The sequence below is a fragment of the Ursus americanus genome, chromosome 23, assembly GCF_024610735.1.
Source record: "Ursus americanus isolate L20-20 chromosome 23, mUrsAme1.1.p, whole genome shotgun sequence".
Lineage (NCBI taxonomy): Eukaryota > Metazoa > Chordata > Mammalia > Carnivora > Ursidae > Ursus > Ursus americanus.
The window spans coordinates 11,090,058-11,107,734 of NC_142149.1; the positions used below are offsets into that span (position 1 = coordinate 11,090,058).

At 42.3% G+C, this 17,677-nt stretch overlaps 1 long non-coding RNA gene across 1 annotated transcript; it reads left to right on the forward strand.

Annotated features, from left to right (window-relative positions):
• Nucleotides 1–6,735: 6,735 nt before the first annotated feature.
• Nucleotides 6,736–16,164, forward strand: LOC123802935 (uncharacterized). The gene is made up of 4 exons (XR_006782709.2): nucleotides 6,736–6,958; nucleotides 12,896–12,997; nucleotides 14,596–14,693; nucleotides 15,952–16,164. It is a non-coding gene; the product is annotated as an uncharacterized LOC123802935 (long non-coding RNA).
• Nucleotides 16,165–17,677: the final 1,513 nt, after the last annotated feature.

The window sequence follows — 17,677 nt, forward strand, 5'->3', positions numbered from 1 at the left end:
GATGCAAGCATGGCTCCTGACCAAAGGGGCTGTGATTTCTGAGACGAGAGTGCTAGAGATAAATAGTATTTTAAAAAATTAAATTTGGGATTGCCTGGGTGGCTCAGTCGGTTAAGTGTCTGCCTTTGGCTCAGGTCATGAGCCCAGGGTCCTGGGATCGAGTCCTGCATCGAGCTCTCTGCTCAGCGGGAGCCTGCTTCTCCCTCTCCCTCTCTGTGCTGCTTACCTACTTGTGCTCTCTCTCTGTCAAATAAATAAGTGAAATCTTTTTAAAAAATTAAAGTAGTGTTGTGTATCTACAAGTATGATCGAAGCATTGTGTCAGCTTCATCAAGAATTTGGGCCCTTCTTACTTCTTGCTCTGAACGTGTCTATGTGTTGTAGCTGCCTCTTATTCTGAGTTCAGGCCCAGCCCAGCTCCCACAGCAAGTGGCACACGCGTGGCAGTGCCTCCCCCCCCCCCCCCCCGCTGTCTGCCTGGACACTGCACTCACCTTGCTGCCCTTGCTGCTGGTGACCCGGCACTGAGGGGCTTGTCCAGCAGAAGGTGGAATGCGTGCCTTGTTCAAAGACGACACAAACCTCAAGGCTTTTTTAAACCAAGTTTAGCTGAGGGGCTTGGCACCTTTTGGTGACAATAGTGGGTTCGGAGTGCAAAAAGTGTGCAGCCATTTTGGAAAGCAGGATTTCCCTTCAGCCACGTCTGCTGACCCAGAGCGAGACCCACCTCATGTGGAGCAGCCCGGAACCAGAGCAGCCCACAAACCTACTTCAGCTTCATAATAAGTCTGCTCGTCACTTCAGCACAGGTGCGTGTCTCCAGGGCTGCCCGGGAGATTGGGAGCCCGAAGGAAGGTGAGCCTTGAGTGCCGAAGTCTCGAGATATGTGCCAAAAGTAGTACCTTATTGACTTAGGGCCTTATTAGTTTTTTCATCAGGCAGGGAGATTCTCTTCATCACACTAAACATACAAAAACAGCACCTTCGCCTCAGCTTCGTGCCTGGATTCCCCAGGGACTGGGAAGACTTCCTGTTTCGGAAAGCGATGGGAATCTTCCAGAGGGGCTGCCTTCCCTCCTTGGCTGGTCTCCTTTTAGGAGGGCTCGTTATTGCTCCTTGCTCTGCTCTACTGTCACTTAAGAAAATACTGGATGTTAAATTAACTCCCTTGGGAACTGAACAAATTACGAACTCAAGGGCATGGACAGTTTGACTCCAAACTTACGGATCCCGAGAAGGGCCTCCAACAGGGGAGTCGTCCTTGTCATTTCTTTGTACTGCGGTACCGCCTGATGGCACCGTGAGAGAGGAGCCCGCGGCGACAAGAGCTGCCATTTGACAACTTCGGTCACGCAGACAAGACACCTGTGCTCATGGCCGGAAAACGGAAAGGGGGGAAAGACAGCGGCTCCCTCCTTGGAGCTCAAGGATCCCTGGCTCCATGCTAAGTTTCTCTTACAGCTGTTTACAGACAAGACAGGCCAAGGCAGATGGCCACGGCTCGTGCAACATTTGCTCAGAGGAATAGGATCATTTTATTTCTGATAAGGGATGATGTGCTTTTGTGCCGGGTGTTCATAATTCAATCCTTTAATATTAGGTCCATTAATCTCTTAAAATGAGTGACTTTTTGATTGTTTTAGCACAGTACCTAAGACGAAGGCTTTCCGTGGGCACCACTGGGCTCTGCCTCAGGCTCCACCCTCCGGGACCAGAGACCTATGTCCCTCACCGCTCATTGGGTGCCCTTGGCCGCACGCGGGGATAAACGCTGAGGTCCCACACAAAGCCTTACATTTCAGGAGGTTCTTAACAAATCTGGGAGTGGAAAACCACCTCATATGAAGTACCCTTAGTCTTCATGCAATGTCAATATCCACTATGGCTATTTTTGCAAAATCGCAACACAATGTTAAAAGTCTTCATAACATCGAGGTTTCTTATGAGTTTCCGAGTCATTGGGATCATGGCTCTTTCTATTCATGCTCATATGTACTTATAGCATTCCTTCTACTTCCCCAATATTTCAGCCATTTGCTCCATTTATTCGATTAATTTGTACTGCGCCATGAACATGCTAAAATCTGGGGATGCAAAGATCAATAAGACTACTCTCTGCCCTCGAGAAGTTCAGCTGAATGGGAGAGATGCAAAAAGAATACATGACTCCAATAAAATGTAAAGGCTGCTATAATTAATATGTGTCTAGCCTGTTAGGGAAGCAAAGAAGAAGGGGCTAATAGTTCTTCCTGGGAGCCTTTCCCCTCCACCACCTTTCTCCCCTAAAAGGCCATAAGACTGAAGGAGAGTATAGATCTCTCATGTTATCTTATTAAATACAATTCTCAAATTCTCGGGGCGTCTGGGTGGCACAGTCGTTAAGCGTCTGCCTTCGGCTCAGGGCGTGATCCCAGAGTTCTGGGATCGAGCCCCACATCAGGCTCCTCCACTAGGAGCCTGCTTCTTCCTCTCCCACTCCCCCTGCTTGTGTTCCCTCTCTCACTGGCTGTCTCCGTCAAATAAATAAATAAAATCTTAAAAAAAAAAAAATCTCAAATTCTCAACCTAAATTAAAAGAAAAATCCATTTAAAAATTATTTTTTACTTATGCAACTATATTTGAGGATTCAGAGCCTCACATAAAAAATATAAAAATAAAAATAAAATTTAAAAAAACTGCCCCAAGCATTTGGGGCAGGTAAGTAATAATAATTTGCTTTAACTTCCCAAAATCACTTTCAAAGGAAGGGGTTGTCTTGTGCTGTGATTCCTGTTGCTCAAATCAGAAACCATTTTGTTTGTCTCTCTGCCGATGTGGGAATTTACTCTTGCGCATACCCTGGAGAGATGAAATATTTGTGATGTTTCTTATTAAGTTGTTGACTTGCTGCAGCTTTGAAAAATCTCTAACTGACATCGGCTAGAAACATCAGAGCTCTGCTCTTTTTATTACTATCTTGCCTCACAGTCCTGCATAGAAGTGGTAAGTCCATCGTCTCCAGCTGATTTGGGCAATTTGAAAGTTTGCAAATCCAAATTTATGTCACTCTCATTAAACGGGGCAGTCGAACAAAACAATCATCCCGTTTTGCTTCAAAATTAACTTTAAGAAAACTTTGCGAACAAGAAGATACGGCCTATCAGTTCATTCTCCTATCAAGGGATGTAGGATCGAAATTAAAAGGTGTGAAGGTAGTATTACAATTAGGTCTTATTTGAGCCCTCAGGTTATGCGACCAAGGCTCACTGGAACATCCCTTGGGAGAAAGCATTTCATTTGCTGCTTGCTACTCTTTGTTCTAAAATGTATGCAACCAATATTCCTGGTATCAGCAACCTCTGAACTTACCACCTACCTACCTTTGCCAGTTCAATGTTCTTCCAAAAGTGGCAATCATGAATTGTTTTTAGTAATGAGCCTCATTCATTGAGTCCTTGAAACATGTGCAGCCTGAATGTAACCCAGCTGAGGTCGTGAATGTGGCTTGTCTGTCTTTGTGTCTCAAGCAAATGTTGATGGATGCAAAATACTACTGGAGAAGACACTTGACTGAGCAGACACTGCCGTCACAACTCTCTTGAAAGATCCACGCTGGGAAGACATACAGGTAAAAGGATTGCAAAAAAAACTGATTAAAAGGGGCACTGAAAATGATACTTTACAGGATCATTTCCAGTTCCGCCATATTGTTGCCATGGCAACTCGCAGGAGCCGGAGGCGTCAGATCCCATTGAGCTCACACTCAAGCTCTGACTGCCTTTTTCTTATGCAGAAAATGGGCTTCATAGTTCAGCGAACCAAAGAGACATTTTGAAAGTCCCTCTTGAGTCTCCAAGTGTCTTGCAAATGGCTGTGCTGGAAGGATGCTGGTAGGAAAGGGGGAAATGGGTCTTCTTGGGGAGGATTTGAGATGATATTATTGTCATAGTTATGTTTAGAAGGTTGTTCTAGGATCAGAACTGCCTTTTCTTCGGAATGGTGCAAATAAATAATGGACTTATTTTGTCCAAGAAATATATTCAGTGACGTAATGGGGTCTTGAATTGTTTCTTACAGACCATTTTTTTTTTCCTTACCTGGATTAAAACCTCATTAGCATAAGAACCAGGTGTTCTGCTCTAGCTTTGCTGTAGACTCAGAACACGTTAATTATTACTGCAGAATCATTATGAGCTCTTACACTCTTTGACTTCTCCTTAACTAGATTATCTTTCTTCTCCAAATTGTGCTTTTTTCTCCAAAATCAAGCTCAAAGGTGTAACTACCTATAAAAGGCTTTGTCAGTTCTGCATAGCCCACAATGTATTTTTCTTCCTTGAATTCTCATTGATGGCACGCTCGTTGGGACAAGGCAGTGAAACATCTGATGGTGGGTTGTTCTGCTCTCTTCCTTGGTTTGCATTAAGTATCTGTAATGTGTCTTCTTCATAAAATTGTGAGGAAATCGAGGAAAGGGACTGAGTTTTCTAGGTCCACTGTCCCCTCACTCAGTGTTTGGTGAGTGCTCCGGCAGCTCGGGGCGGTGGGGAGACCACCAGCTTGATGATAGGCCAATCTGGGTTTTAATCCTCGTGGGGCTCATAAGTAGTTGTATGGCCGTGGTCAATGGATTTATTAACCTTCTCTGAACATGGATTTACTATCCTGGAAAAATCATTAAACCAACCCATCCATCGGTGTCTGAAATCTCTGTAGCAGGAGGGATAGAACAGATACTCAGGGAGCTGTGACCTGCTTGACAGCGAAGTTTAGATTCTGTTAGACAGGACCTTTAGTTTGGTTCATTTCAAACATTGCTCACAGCTGCATGTGACTTGCTGCTTCTACAGACTGTGTGTGTAAGGAATATTAGGATGCAGGAGAGCACCTACAACATCTCCTTGAGTTCTACAGCAACCCAGCAGGTGAGTGGGATGGAAGAGAAAACCAAGGTCTGGCAAGGTTGTGGGGTCACAAAGCTAGAAAGAAGGCACTCTCAGATTGCCTGGGCTCCAAATCCCCTCTACTTCAAGATGGCGGAAGAGGAATGGGAGGTGAGTGTGGAATGGGTACAGAGTTTCAATTTGGCCAGACGAAAAGTTAGTTGTGGGGATGGAAGGTGGTGATGGTTGCGGGGCATCATGGGTATTGCTGAACTGTATACGTAAAAATGGTGAAGATGGCAAATTTTATATTACGTGTATTTTGCCACAATTTAAACATTTAGGTGTGCATCTAGAATGTCTAGAACACTCATAGTCTGTGCTCTATGTCAGTGATTTGCTACGTCTTTTTCCCTATTGTGATACTCATTCCTCTGAACTTACTGTAGAGCCGAGATTCTCTGAGACCCGGCTTCAGAGAAGGAATAGTTTTATAAAAATATTAGATTTAAATTCGCTAGCCGAAAATATCTCTTTCTTCATTTCTAAAACTTTGAGGGAATAAGCTAGAATGATACGAGAGGGTTGTCCTAGGCATTTGGCCTGGTTCCCAGAAACTTGGTCATTAAACCCTCTGAATGGCAAATCTTGAACAAGGAGCAGAATAGCCTCTGTATTTGAATTTGGAGAGGGATGAAACTCTTATAAAAGATGAAGGAATTCAACACAAGAAAAGGCTTTCCTTAGTTTCTCTTGATACAGGAAATATGGATTCCTACTCCTACCACTGATATGTAAAACTCTTTATATTACATTAAGAGCGTCCATATGTTACTGGATTACCAACGTCACCCAATAAACAAGAGTAATTCTCCATCCTTTAAAGATGAGTAAACTGAGGCTTAGCTCAACAAGTTTTCATTGAAGTTTTCCCTAGGCTCAAAAGCTAAGTGGCAGGGGCACCTGGGTGGCTCAGTCGTTAAGCATCTGCCTTCGGCTCAGGGCGTGATCCCACGGTCCTGGGATTGAGCCCCACATCGGGCTCCTACGCTGGGAGCCTGCTTCTTCCTCTCCCACTCCCCCTGCTTGTGTTCCCTCTCTCGCTGGCTGTCTCTCTCTCTGTCAAATAAATAAATAAAATTAAAAAAAGAAAAAAACACTCTTTAAAAAAAAAAAAAAAGCTAAGTGACAGAACCACCCTTGTGTATGGTTTAATTTCAAATCCCTTCACACTTCCTGGGACTTGGAAATGGTGCACAGATGTTGCAATTTCTAAAGCATGACCTCTGCCCTAGCAAATCCAAAGATAAGCATTCTTCTCTCTGCCAATGACATAGTTTTACTGTTACAAATTTTAAGTAACCTCCACAACAACTAAAGTTATGCTCTTTGAGGACAAACACAGTTCAGTACAAAATAGGCCAAATTTCAAGCTAATGACCCTCGGCAGTTCTATACCACAGCTTAAGAGAAGTTAACAGAATCAATATAGTATTATTTTTAAAGATATTTACTGTCTCTATTATCTCCAAATGCATGCATTATAAAAGATGGTGCTGTGGGCTGAATTGTGTCTCCCCCAGACCAAATTCATATATGGAAGCTCTAACCCCCAATACAACTGTATTTAGAGATGGGCCTTTTAGGAGGTAGTTAAAGTTAAATGACGTCATAAGGGTGGGGCCCTGATGAGATCGGAGGTGGCCTTATACGAAGAGATACCTCTCAGGGCACCTGGGTGGCTCAGTCAACTCAGGTCATGATCTCAGGGTCCGGGGATGGAGCCACATGTCAGACTCTGCTCACTGGGGAGTCTGCTTCTCCCTCTCCCTCTCCTACTGTGCTCTCTCTCTCTCTCAAATAAATAAAATCTTTAAAAAAAGAGAGAGAGAGAGATCTCCCTCCCCCTCTCTCTCTTACTCTCACTCTCCCTCTCTCCCCCCCACAAGCAGGTGCCAAGAAAAGGCCATGCGGGCAGAGAGAAGATGGCTCTGCACTAACCAGGAGGAGGACCCTCACCAGAGCCTATCCACCCCGGTACCCTGATCTCAGACTTCAGTCTCCAGCACCCCACATGGGATTCCCCTGAAACACAGTGAGTCAAATCAAAGAGCTCTCACCCAAAGTTCCAGAAAAAAATAAACAAAATGAAACCTGAGGCATTTGCAAGATGAAAAGCATCAGAATAATCGAATAGGGTCTGCCTAAGAAGGAAAAAATTAACACAGGGGAAAATACGTGAAGAAATACCAATTGAAAATTTCCAGAATTAAAGAAACACATAGGGGCGCCTGGGTGGTTCAGTCGTTAAGCGTCTGCCTTCGGCTCAGGTCATGATCCCGGGGTCCGGGATCTAACCCTGTGTCAGGCTCCCTGCTCAGCGGGAAGGCTGCTTCTCCCTCCCCCACTCCCCCTGCTTGTGCTCCCTCTCTCACTGTCTCTCTGTCAAATAAATGAATAAAATCTTTTTAAAAAATTAAAAAAAGAAACACAAAAGCTTCAAAATTGACGTGCGTAAAGCGCTAAACAGGAGAGATGAGAAAAATGAACTCAAATTCAAGTACATTGTCATGACATTTCAGGACATCAAACACAGAAAGAAAAATTTAAAGCACCGTAAGAGGGAAAGCAGATCAACCACAGACGTATAAAGATGATATTGTTAAAAATCTTTCAATGGGAATATTGGACATAGACTAGGAATGGGGTGGTGTTTTCATTGGGTTGAACAAAAAAGAAGCTCTGAAGCTAGAATTTTATACCAGCTGAACTACCATTTAAATGTGACACTGAGATGAAGACATTCTCAGACCCCCAAGACCTTTCAGAGTCTACCAAACACTTTCTTGCCACATTCTTGGAGGACGTGTTAGAGCAGAAGAGAAAAATAATGCTGGAGGAAGCGAGATAGCAGAAGTAAGAACAAGTCAGTGACCTCATGGACCTTATGTTTGCTTAGACGAGCACGAAAACCCCTCACCCCAACAACTTTATTCATCACGCTGCAGAACTATACTCAGGATGCCAACAAGGGAGAAGGCGAGACCCACAGAGGCTAGACTAAATAAAGACACATCTTTTGTAGGACAGAATATTGACGTGATAGCATTAATTGATAGCAAAACGTAAATATATGTATGGGTCATATTGAATTAGCATGAATTTCTTAACAAATGAAAGAGAACGGAACCCTAGAATCTTTGGAAAAATTATCGGAGATGCCAAAATTGACACAGGCAAGGATCAATAAAACAAATTGGATAGAATAATAATCATTAATGATGTGGGGCACCTGGGTTGCTCAGTGGGTTGAGGGACTGACTTTTGATTTGGGCTCAGGTCGTGATCTTGGGGTCCTGGAATTGAGCCCCATGTCAGGCTCTTTGCTCTGCAGTGAGTCTGCTTAAGGAATCTCTGTCCCTTTCACTCTGCACTGCCCCCACCCTCTAATATAAATAAATCAATCTTTTTAAAAAATCATTAATGATGTTGAAATAATAATTGAATCCTTTACACCCAGAAAGCCCCGGTTCCAGATAGGTTTAGGGATAAATTCTATCAAATTTATAAGAAGCAGATAAAAGTTATCCTTGTTTTATGCATGTTAATATTTTATATATATTTGTATAGAATATATGGCAATTTTACTTCATTCTTTGGACTTAACGTCCATTTATCTTTCCTAGTTATAAGCCATAATTTAGAATTGTATATACTATTATACAAAATACATAAAATAGTACATATATTACATAAAATTATAATATATACATTATATATAATATATATTACATATAATATGTAATACATATAATATGTAATATAATATGTAACATATAAATATAATATATAATATATAAATATTATAATATATAATTACAGATGTATGTAATTATATGCATAATACAACTAATATAATTAATAACATTGTTGTATATATTATCATAGAGAGAGAATTCTAGATTATGGCTTGCCACTAGGAAAAGAGAGTTGGGCGACTAAGTCCAGAAAATCAAACAGAAAAAAGAGCAGAAACATCAGAAGCTAGAATCCTGGAGAAGAGGATAAGCAAACTCAGGAATGCACCAGGGCGAGTGGTTTGAGGAAAGGGGGCTCTTCATGTGATTTATTCATGGAGAAAAGAGGCAGAGCTAAAATAAAAACAAAGCCCTTATTTGGGGCCTCAGAATTACCATTTGGGGAATGCAGAATTGGGCGGTAACCCCAATAGTCCCATTCCCTCCAGGAACGAGTCAAGGGTTTTGTGTTTTGTTTTGTTTTGTTTAAGATTTTATTTATTTATTTGTCAGAGGAAGAGTGGAGGGAGAGCACAAGCAGAGGGAGAAGCAGACTCCCTGCTGAGCAAGGAGCCCAACACAGGGCTCCATCCCAGGATCCTGGGATCATGACCTGAGCCGAAGGCACACACTTAACCGACTGAGCCACCCAGGCGTCCTGGTCAAGGGTTTTTAAAGACAAAAGGGAATGCTTGTAGGTGTCATTTACAGAGACTTTGAATGGTGATGGCTGCAGAAGGCTAATCTTGACCAAATATGATATAACTGGTTGCCGAGGCTGTCACTAGGCAGAGTCTCCTATCGTAGGCCACTTGCAGGTGTTTGGGCCAAGTCCTTGGAATATGGTTCCTCCCGTGAGGATGTACATAAGGCCCATCTCCTTCATGGCCTCTCCGTTCCATTGTAACTCCATATAGGACTCTCTTGCTAATGAAAATCACCCTTTGGGATGCCTGGGCAGGGTCCGGGGATCGAGCCTCACATCAGGCTCCTTGCTCAGCAGGGAGCCTGCTTCTCCCTCTGCCTGCTGCTGCCCCTGCTTGTGCTATGTCTTACTCTCTGACAAATAAATAAATAAAATCTTAAATCAAAAAAAGAAACATTGTTTGTAAAAAAAAATCACCCTTTTCCCTAGAGTTACCTCTTTTCCTCCTCTTCTTCTATCCAACAAACTAAACCTCACTTCTACTTAGAGTAACATCACTACTTTTGAGGAAGCATCATAAAAAAAGAACAGGAAAAAATATTCCCATGCATTACAACTTCTAAGCATAGTAGGATTTTAATTAAATTCCTACACTGGGCCTTCTTGGTTTATGATGGGAAGAAATAATTAACCTTAATGCCAGGTATTAGAAAGTCAACTCACTACACCTACATGTAACATTGGTGCAGAAAATTTCATGGTTTAGAGCCTTATTTTACTTCCTGCCTCTTTATCCAGTAGCTATTATTACCTAGGAAAGAAAGAATGAAACAAAAAGAAAAGAAAAAAGCCTCAGACTCCATCTTGTTATGTACATCAACAAAAAAGGCTTTGTTTGCAACTTTCTCGAGAACGTGGTAAAATGTCTCCAACTTTCCCAGAAAAATGCATGAGATTCCTTTGCCAATTTTTCAAAACTGAAAACAGCTTAACAACAACAAAAGTCCCTCCAACAATAATTAAGATGTTCTTTAAGGTCATTAATACAGTGTTGCTCTTTTCTCTGCCTTACACTTCTGAAATCGACATAGAGAACACCTTCCTGTATTTTTTTCTTTTCATGTACCAAGCTAAATTTTCAAAGGGTGCCATCCTTTGGTCTGATTTTGAAATACCCATGGACTTCCAATTCCAGAATGCTTCTAGAAGCTTACTATTCAGCGGCGCTGCATGAATAAATCCTTGCTTTCTATTTCCAACCACCTGGGTGGCATCAAATGTCTCCATCTTCCGAGAATCTGACCCAAGCTTTTTGGCAGGCCCTGGCTGGAAGTGCGTTCCAACAGATGAGGATTGCAAAAGTGTAATGCCTTGTAGATTTAGAGGCAGCTTTTAAGTGTCAACATATGTTATACAAATGCACTTAGTCTCTGCACTGGGGACAGGTTGCTGCCCCGTAGTGCTCTTTCCTGCCCAAGGAACCCAAAGTCCCAAGTCATGTGCTTTCCAGCCTCTCATACATATTCAAAATGGCATCAACCTCGAAATCAGAAGCTAATACCAACCCAAAATGCTGTCATTCCACTTACTTATTTGAGTCACTACATCATGGATCATGTCAACATTTAAAGTCCTATCTTACTCTTCTGAGTGCAATGCACAAATCCTTAGCAGCGTATGTCAGCTGCAATCAAGACAAGATAGTTTTGTCAAAGTAACCTTCCTGATGATAACAATTATGAAATTTGGAGGTCGGGGTGGGGGCTATTCAAAGGCAGTGGAGGACAACTACAGCATACAAAAACTGGATTGGCTGTGACTCTTGAAAGAAGGGGTGCACATTAGACATGCTCCATATTTATCCAGCTTTTCCCCTAAGGGAAATATTTTCCAATTCTGGGAATAGAGCCTAAGCAGAAAGTTAACAGTCATACTGAATTTAGGAGACAGAGTTCAGGATTCATGGCTCCGATAAGTGACTGGAAATTAATCCTGGACAGGAAGGAACCACAAAGCGTGAACCTCCAATTCTACACACCAATGGTCCTGAAATCGTTGGTGTATAGCTCAACGGCTGTGTAGACTGGCCCTCCAAGAAATCTAGTGGGAAGCAGCAGAGGCAGACTGAATTACTAATGGATTTCAGCAGCTACGCTATCCTTGCAAAGTCTGATGAGTCAGAGGGGTTTGGAAACACCTCTATTTGTGAATTAGTGGACTCACAGACAAGTCATCAGAAAATATTCAAACTAAAGCACAAAAAGAGAAGAAAGGAAAGATGGAACAGAGCCCAAGAAATACATGCGATGTAGTCAACTGGTTTACCATATATATAACAGCAATTCCCAGAATCCAAGGAGAGACTGAATGGGGCAGAAACAGTACTTGGATGAAGACAGAGAATTCTCCCAACCCGACTCAAGTATTAGGCTATGGATTCAAGACCCTCAATGAAGCCAAAGCAGCACAAACACCATTAAAACACATCTAAGTCATGACAGACATTTGAATTAAGTTCTTTATTTTATTACTATGAAAGCAACTGTGAACTTTCTCTTACACACGTATTTCTACACAGGTAAGAGTTTTTCCTCATGGGGACAAATAGAATGTTTGGTCAACAGTGCTGGAGAAATTGTCTGGAACCAGATTCATTCCAAAAATTGTTGAGAAAGTAAAAATAGACCTCCACCTTCTATTTTTCAGAATAAAAAAACCCATGGGGCGCCTGGGTGGCCAGTCGGTTAAGCGTCTCCCTTCAGCTCAGGTCATGATCCCAGGGACCTGGGATCGAGCCCCACATGGGGCTCCCCGCTCGGCAGGGAGTCTGCTTCCTCTCCCTCTGCCCCTGCCCCTACCCCTGCTGTGCTCTCTCACTCACTCTCTCTCAAATAAATAAATAAAAATCTTTAAAAAAAAAAAGAAAAGAATAAAAACCCCAGATGCTTTACAAAGCTAGACACACACATACACACACACACACACACACACACACACACACACACACACATACAACCCAGAAATGATAAGTCTATTTGAAGAAAATGCAGCATTTTGACCATGTTCCCAACATAGCTGTTCCTTCTACCCAAGAGTCTCAATACAGGCGGACTAAGGCTTCAGCAAAAGGTACAGGAGAGGCTTCCTGACCATCAATGCTTAACCCCTCCTGATCTCAACCAGTAGTTCTTCGGATGGGTCACACGCTTCTTTTTTCTTTTTTTTTTTTGGAAGCCATGAAGAGGAGACTAAATGCAGGTCAGTGCTAAATGCATTAAGTGCACCATTAATCCCAAGAATACTCGATGAGAAGACAACCAGTCATACTCTGGGAGTCAGAGCCAACCTAAGATAACCACTCTGCTGGGCTCTCGATTCCTTCATTATACAATTTGGTTCGTTTCTTTTTACGTGATGAGGATCAGAAGGCCCTAAAGCTCTCAAAGACCCAAGACAACATCATCACCTGGTGAATATTTGTTCAACTGCTGAATTAAACACTAAGTCAAATACGTTCACATAACAACTGAGATGCAAATGGATAAAATATTTATTTGCTTCAGAAAGTTAATTTCTCTCCCTTCCTCAGCTCCCACTTTACAAACCACTAGTATGTACAGTCGAGGAGGAAGACCTTCCTCTGCCCTGTGGTCCTTCTATCTGGACTTAGGATCAAACCGACATGAAGCAGGTAAGCAGGAGAAAATCAAATGTAATGGGCATATGTGCGGGGAATCCACACAGACTCGAAATTCCAAAGGCATCGAGGCAACAAGAAGCTCTAGGAGCTAAGGAGAGGGGTAGGGTCTGAGGATACAAAGGGGAGGTAGGCCATTAACAGGAAGGAGAAAGGAGATGTTTGGAAAAACAGGGTTGGCCTATTATGCCCAATAAGTTTGTTAGGTAAAGGGGAGTCTCGGTTAATGGGACAGGCTTTCCTTTCTGATGCAAATTTCGGCAGTTGAGGGGGAGGCAGAGAGCTTTTCCTGCATCTGCTGGGTTTTAATTACTTTTTTTTTTTTTAAAGATTTTATTTATTTATGTGACAGAGAGACAGCCAGCGAGAGAGGGAACACAAGCAGGGGGAGTGGGAGACGAAGAAGCAGGCTCCCAGCGGAGGAGCCCAACGTGGGACTCGATCCCGGAACGCCGGGATCACGCCCTGAGTCAAAGGCAGACGCTTTAACGACTGCGCTACCCAGGCGCCCCTGGGTTTTGATTACTTTTAACTCGAAATTATCTTTATGCCCAAGGGGTCCACTTGCGCAGTTTGCCCTTGGCCCCTACAGGCATTTGTCAGAATATAGGTGACAAAAAGTCTGAAATCACACCAGAAGGAAATCGTATTACATCTTACGTTGGCAAAAGTCGGGTCCCTGGTCTCAAATCCCTGTTCTAGCTCTTCCCAGCTGCATATATGGTGATGATAATAGTCCCTACTTCCAGGGTTTGGTTAACATAGATTAACATATACCTGGTTAGTACGGTGCTTGACATGTGGTTGGTTTTCAGTAGATACTAGGTTGGGATTATCACAATAAGAGCAAAAAATAAAATAAGACGAGTCAAGAAAAAGCAGTGTGGGTGCTGGGTGCTCCTGGGGACTCTGTTGGTCACGCATTTTTTTCTCTAAAGGGTCAGATCGTGAATATTTTAGGCTTCACAGGCTACATATGGTCTCCGTTGCATATTCTTTTTTTTTCTCTACAATTCTTTAAAAATATAAAAATCACTCCTAGCTCATGGGCTATCCAAAAACAAGTCAGATCTAGCATGGGCCAAGACAGAATCTTCACTGTGATAGTTACCAGAAGGAAGTTCATCACTGTAATAACCAAACTGGTTAAGATCCCTTTGTGACCCAGGTGGCCATTGTACACACTCTATCTACCCAGTATACCCAGTCTTGTCTCATTCACAAATATATGAAGATGAACTAGGGTTGCTGGAGGGGAGGTGGGTGGGGGGATGGGGTGGCTGGGGGATGGGCATTAAGGAGGGCACTGGATGAAATGAGCACTGAGTGTTATACGCAACTGATGAATCACTAAATTCTACCCCTGAAACTATATATGTTAACTGAACTGACTTTAAATTAAAAATTAAAAAAAACAAAACACCAAGGCCCATTAAAAAAAAAAAAAAAAAGATGAACTGTATGAAATTGCCAGTTCGGTAGGTCAAGAAGTTGAATATTGGTGATTGCACGTGGCCGGACCTAATAGTAAAGCCATGTGACCTGACACCTGGATTCCTCATTGTCTTAATATTTCCCCTTTCTGTCTGCAGCTGTAGCATGAAAATAAATTTTCTTGATGGAAAAACGAAGCCTATCAAACTTCATGTTTTGCAAATCGGAAACAAAAGGCATAATAGTTCCGGTTTGGGTAAGTTGGGGTTTTTTTGTTTTGTTGTATTCACTTTGCAGCCAACTGTCTTCACAAAACGCAGTCATTTCCTCCACCTCGTTTTCCAGATTCTTCCCTGATGGCTTCTTCTCCTGATTTAGGATTTACCAGTTTCTTACCCTTATTCCACCATCTCCTTTCTAGCTTGCTCGCGTTTATTTTTTCTACCCTGAAGGGATTACACAGCCTTCCTACACAGCCTTCCAAGTTGCCTGGCGGGAAGAATGGTTTTTTTTCTCGTAAACAATAAGGAAGGGGAGAGAGTAGGTGGGCGTTCTGGAAACAAACATGAGCGTGGGGCCTCCAAGGGTTTTCTATGCCCGAACCGCACAGCGAGAACATCTGGTGCTGTGTGCAGCTGTAGAAAGAGCTGTTTTTTTTTTAAAAAATAAAATAAAATAAACAAAGCTCTACTATTTAAAGGGGGACACGGTGGTTTTTGTTATTTCAAAGTTACAAGTGCTCCCTCTTGTGTCAACCTTTAGCATTTGTGCTGTCTTTGGGCCACCCTGCACATCCAAGAACAAGTCCTCAATTTAAATAGTAAAATGATGCAGAATAAAGTTCTTCACCCGTGGAAGCTTGAATTATGGAAGCCGTGGGAAAGAATACTGGAACATACTGGAACATTCCTGGGGTAGTGGCAGCCCGTACTAAACGGAATGTCCCCCGGTTGGCAGTGGAGGCTGTGGTTCTGTGCTATTTGGACGGCCTGGCCACCTTTCGCAAACATGGGCCAGTTTCCTAGTGGTTAATCTCTAGCTCTGATGGTTTCCAATGATTCCTCGCGCATTGAGTCACGCTTCTTTGATGGCTTGTTTGCAAAGCCCTGAAATTTCCCATTCAAACAACCGATGCCGGCCCACTGGCTCTGTGACCCCGACCCAAATCCACCCAAAGACAAGTGCCTGAGAACAAACTGCTCATGTTTCTGCTTCCTGTTGCGTTTTTCACTTGAATCTTTTTTTTTTTTTTTTTTTTAATGCCAAGGAGGCTTTTTACTTCCAAGACTTTCCCAAGCACATTGGTGGGGTCTTCCTTGCTTAGCTAAGCACTGCAAATTTTCAACATTAGGATCTCATCTGGAAGTCAGATGACTTATTAGGTGGAGCCCAGGGCTCTGGCTTTCTGGTTAATCTGAGTGATTTGGGAAAAAGAAACAGGGAATTATTACGATGGTTGGTACATTTTTTTTTTTAAACATATTCTCACTGGGATGCTCTGACCCTTTTTGCAGCAAGAATCTATAATGACCCACATGGCACTCAAGAAATACTCAGGAGAAAAAATTTCCATCTGAGGGAGGAAGAAGCCTTGGAAATCACTAAATTCTACCCCCTTGGGGCATGGACATACACTTGTCTTCTAAAAAATAAATCAATAACGCCCAGAGGAAGAAAAGTTTTATTTTTTTAAAAAGCACTCAAAAATTTAATATGTCTGACTGTGAAAGGAGAGTTCTGGAAGTTACTTATATGTCTTCTTTTTAAAAACTTTTAGATTAAAAAAATGAACTTTTAATCCAATCACTTGTTCTTAAATTTGTGAATACTATTTTGATACACTCTTTACTCCAGTCATCACTCTCAGAAACCCTGAGATAAGTCAAGATTACCAAAAGGACACTTTATTTCCAGAAGTAACCCCAGAATTAAATTTCTTCCTTAGGCCTAGAATTTGAAGGCTGGCTTTGAATTCATCTTGGGATCGAGCATTCATTAGTCAATTACTGTAGACTAGAACAATAACCCTACCTGCAACAGAACTCACAAAAAGGTCATGGCTCTGGGGACCTACAAGTGTCACCTGATGTTTATGGTTTGGTTGAACAGTGGTAAAGACACCAAAACGCGGTTTTGCCAGCAAGCGTGATCTCACATCCACGGGACTAAACCCAGAGAGTAGTTGTCTTTCTAACTTTGGTGTATTATGTTTTCCTTGGTGTGACTATTGTAGGTAAAGTCTAGGAGGCAGAAAGATGAAACATGATAGATAGCCCATGTTTACAGCACAAAATCTTGGACCCCAAGCCCAAGAATCGGTATGTAGAGGACCTAATATGTACATTGTCAAAATTTTGTCACCTCTGGTTTATGAGAGCAAAGAAAGACAGCAGAAAGTAATGGCTGAAATTCTGATTTTCGTTCAGATTGATCAAGATTTATCCTAAGGATTTATCGAGATTTATCTCGTGGTCTATGAAACTACCAAATAAAAGGGAAATGCAGAATCCTCCAAACCTCTTATTCACAAACGAAGGCCTTCTGTTCACAATGTTGATGAAAATAACAATACGAAATTAGCCACTTACTAACCCAGTATATGAGAAAAGCATTTTTCTTGCTTCTTGGTCTTACTTGGATTCTGATTGTTCCAAATGCTGTCTATGTAAGTTTAGGTAGATGAGGCACTGGATGTTTGAGTGTCTTTCTCTCTGCTTTGACCTGTACACCATCTGCTTTTCTGCTCTTTCTCCATCTGACTTCGTGAGAAAAATGTGAACAACGTCTGTAAACTATAAAATCCTCTGCATGGCTGGGCTCCATTACTCGTTCTCTCACTCACTTTGCCTCTCGATGCATGGCCATCACGCGTGCTTTTCTTGCTGATATGACTCTATTCTCCCCCCCACCCCACCCCCATCTCTCATTACCTAATCATCTGCTACGGATCTTGGAGTGATATTAACATTTTTGTTTTGAAATGAGGGAGAAAGGATAGAAAAAAGTCAGAAGCTGTTGGCTTTCCTCTTGCTTCACAGAACATTTAGTATTGTTTGATGCCTCATTTGAGTCCCAAATATATGCGTCACAAATAACAAATGAAATGCCTTACTTATCATGTGAGGACTAGCTCAAGAAACTGCCCGGCATCTATGAATGATTGCACTTTCTTTGTATCTTGTCACAAAGATCTCTAAGTCAGGCTTAGAACTTAATAGTTGGGACACTACTTCTTCTAGC